This window comes from Anser cygnoides, chromosome 1 (assembly GCF_040182565.1).
Source record: "Anser cygnoides isolate HZ-2024a breed goose chromosome 1, Taihu_goose_T2T_genome, whole genome shotgun sequence".
In the NCBI taxonomy this organism is placed as follows: Eukaryota; Metazoa; Chordata; class Aves; order Anseriformes; family Anatidae; genus Anser; species Anser cygnoides.
In genome coordinates this window covers 70,729,612-70,734,000 of record NC_089873.1, presented here as the reverse complement: position 1 = coordinate 70,734,000, position 4,389 = coordinate 70,729,612, and positions in this window count along the sequence as shown.

The window sequence follows — 4,389 nt, the reverse complement described above, 5'->3', positions numbered from 1 at the left end:
AGGTTGAGTAGATGCTGCAAAGCCCCTCAGTGCTGCCAGAACCACAAGATCAGGGAGTTCCTTGGATCTTTTTGAGTTTCAGAAACAGCCTGTTCCTTTAACGTGGTTTTGACAGCCTGCATATTGCTTCTCTTTGTACAACCTGTACTTTTAGAAGTAGTAAGGTATTTGTGGGTGTCTGGCTAAGAGATCTCAAAATCCCAGCCAGAATGTAAACAAAATACAGTTCTTCAATAAAAATCAATAAATATTGGCCAATATAAACCTGTGAACATCAGACTGTGCCATGCAACATTAAACCTTGTGAACTGCTGAAATCACACACCTCAAGTCTTTATAAAAGCGCCAGAAAAAAAAAAAAATACAGTCTAATGTACACAAATACACAGAGACTGTGTTAGGATAGTATGCAGAAGCCAGTTAGTGTACTTGCTCCGTATTTCAGGGAACAACTTCTGAATCTGGATATGCATTTAGAAGATCCAGTGTCTAAACTCCAGTTCTATTGTCAACAGTATTTTCTTTGGAAAATAAACTGCCTTGGCTGAAGTTGGAACTGCTCCCACATTCAACTTGGTGCTCACTTCCTGATAAATGGTAGTAGAAAATTTAGACCAGCTAACATAAACATTAGCATCTGTGTCCATACAGAGAAAAATACATATAATAATACTGGGTGGACATCACTCAAAGAATTGTGTAGGCAACTTGAATACAAGAATCCATGGTGCTTTATTTATACAGAACTGACAGATAGTTCATCTGAAAAACCGAGTCAGGCTGTAGGGTAGCATTATTCAAATGGCAGTTGTCTAGGTCCAGACCACAAGTAAATGTGGTAAAGTAAAGACCCTATGAAGGATTTATAAATCAGGTATATCCCTAATACTTGTGGGAGATCTTGTACTTCTGATGATATTCCTTTTTTAATTAAGGAGAAAATATGGTACACAGGTAGAGTCCACTGCTGACGAGATGTGTTCAGATCCCAGCAGAACAGGAGGTTGCTCTGTTTCTTGCTGAGAAAAACTTCAACAGCAACTATTGATCTTCATAAGATTAACCATTAGACTGCGCTAAGATTTAAGTAACTTTGAATCACAAACAGAACTGTGGCTGGACCAAAGCTCCTGAAACACTGCTCTCACAGCCATGAAGGAGCAATTTCTGTATATAGGGACACAGTAAACTAGAGGGATTAAAATAAAAATAATAATATATAGCATATATTTTTCTTCAGCTGTCAGAGAAGAAAAAGAACTTCCTCCTTAAAGAAGCATTTGTATGCCCTTAACAGCTGCATCTTCACAATATACACAATTTTTATCCCTACTGTCTTGCAGTGCAGCCATTCCAGGCACTCTTGCTTGCTTTCTGCTGTGTTTCATTGCTAGGCAGTTATCCCTGTTACAGGTCTTCAGGGCAAATGCATACCTTTTAATGGTGTACAGTAGAGAGTTATGTTGCCCATCATGGCCTAAGAGCTGTCCTGTCCAAGCACCAGTTGGTTCTCAAACTGACGAATTTATTCATAGCTAAATCTTGTCTTTTTGCAGCAAAGAAACACAAAAGTGTAGGGCAAAGGTTATCACTAGGAATCTTAGTAATAATAATGGCTACATTCCTGTTCAGTACACACTCTCATGCTTTCCAGCACGGCCTTATTTCTTCTTCATCTCAGTTAAGTCATCGGGACTATTCTGTCCACATCTCTCAGTCCACACACATGATACCACCATCTGGGAGGCACAGGATATGTGGCTTGTGGCAGAGGAGCAGGATGTGGCAATGTAGTGGAAAGAGATGGGCATAAGCTCATGGTTGTATGGAGGGAAGACAGAGTAAGCTGCTAGGAGAGTTTGGCCCGTGACAGAAAAGATACCCCAAAACCTGGATCTGATTCCATTTGGACTCTCGTGTATCTTTTCTCTTTTAGCCATTCTGCACACCTATTTATGAATGCTTACAGTGGCTGAGTTTTAATGGAAAAGCTGCACAAGGAACACTTTTGATACCTCGCCATCATATACTTCCAGTTGCCATGAGAGATCGACCTAGAACACAGGCCAGATGTATAAAAACTATACATGCTAGGATTTTTCATTCTGGAATGGCAATGAGAGGAAAGGAAGTAAAGGTACTACAGGACAAATACCTGTCTAATGGTGACAGAGAAGGGGATAATTCAGAAATAATTGTTTGCTACTTCTCAGAATACAAGAAGGGAACACCCCAGGAAATTAGCAGGTGCATGGGCCAAAGTAAACAGAAGGAAATGCTCCTTTACAAAGAGCATAAAATGTGGAACTTATTGACACAGGACATTGTGAAGACCAAAATTATACTTCAGTTAAAAAGGAAACTAGATAAGTTCATGAAGAATAGACCCCAAAAGAGTAATTAAATTAGTATGCTCCAGTTTTAACCTTCTACTGAGGAAGCCCTTAAAATACCTCCTGTTGTAGGCTGCAAAAATGTGGTAGAGTGTTATCTCCATCCTTGCTTTGGTCTATGCTTTGGAGCACTGTTAGAAACAGAAGAGTGGACTGGCTGGACCTTTGGTTTTAGTGTCCTTGAAGGCACAGTAAGTTGTGGCTGGAGACGAGAGCTAGAGGTATTTATATAGGATTGGCCATATGGTGATTCATTAGAGAGAACCCTGGGTCTACATTTTCAGGTCAGAACACTCTCTGTGAAGCATTTCTAGCATCACTGCTGGTCTGGTGCTGTGGAGTCTGCTAGAGTGAAAGGCTGGCAGTGGCGTGGCAGGAAAACCAGAGCTTGGATCCAGCTCCCCAAGTATAAAAGATACACCTAATTTACAGTGACTTTAAAATGAAATAATTAATTGACTAAATAGTATAGAACCATATTTGGGTTCTGATGTTTATTTGAATTTTTTTAGCCATCTTTAATATTTTTATACAGTTGTATAGTAAGGGAAAGAAAAATAAAAGGATTCTCTCTCTTTTTTTTTTTCTTTTTTTTTTTTTAGTTTTCCATTTATAACCAAGCAGACATTTTCTCCATTTTTTAAAAGAAGGATCCAAACATAAAGATGCCTCAGGCAGATGTTCTTCCACACTTAACTGTAGCTAGATTTTTTTCCCTTATTCACAAATTTCTCATTCATTTAATGCAGCAGGAATTCCACAACGGAGGACTTTGATAAGCAAAAGTGAAAATAAGATATAATGATGTTTCTGATCAATATTTTCACTCATCTATTTTTTGTTCTGATGTGCAAAACAAAGACAAGATTTATGCAATTTAAACGTGCACATGCACTTAAACCAATAACTTTCACCTGAAAGAGCTGAATAACTCCATTTGCTGCCTGCTATGCAGGAAGAAGCTACAAGACAATTTATATAATAGCAGTCCCTCTGCGTCTCTATCATGCTTTTCCCCTAGGAGCCTAATATCTTGTGTTACAACAGATGTTTCTGTGATTCTTGCAGAGAAAATATGTTCAGCAGTTTAATTCATGTTATGCTTTGGATTTTCTACATGACATTGGCAAAACGGCACTTAACTTCTAATGTTTGCAATAGGGACAATACTATTTCCTTCACCTCAGATAGATAGATAGATAGATAGATAGATAGATAAAATCCTCCCGAAGCTCACTGAGTTTATCGTAAACTAGTATTTAGTAAGTGTTAATTATGATGAGATGACTTGGGCCAGTATTTTCTCTCAGTATTTTCACTCTGGAGCATACCTCCTAGCTGATGGAATTTATGATGCAAAATGTGGCCCAGAAGGACATGAGGGAGCTCAGAAAACTCCAGGAGAGGAAGAATGCTGCTGGCATCTCATAGAACAGAGCAAGCAAGATCAACAGGCAGGCCTAAAATATCTGTCTGACTTTCTTTATTTTATGATACATCAGAGGTATTAATGAGGTCATAAAGCTCAGATAGCTATATAGTTACAGTCTTAAGGCAGCCAGGCCTAAAGGTACCTTTGGTGAATGGTTACACTCATCTGTTGTAATGACAGCAGCAAGAACACTGACATGAGAAAAGATGTAAATTTGTTTAACCTTCTTGGGAGCAATAAGGACTGTGAGTGATCTAGTATGTGATGGTTCTCCTAATGAAAAGCAGAAAGCCACAAAAGTCTGTAAGGAGGAAGAGCAGATAATTCTCCTTTCAGGAGGAAGCTGAAGTTCGGAGTTTTGCAATCCAGGAGGAGCAGTAGTTTGCAAAGTTCTTCCCTGAGCAGACACCTTTCGGTAAATAATAGAACTTCAGAAATTGACACCAATAATTTTGAAGAAGATAATTATTATCACAGAAGATGGTGGACAGATGCCAACATAATTTCTCCACCAAGAAATCAGAGAGAAAGAGACTTTAAAATTACATTTTTTAAATGGGGGGG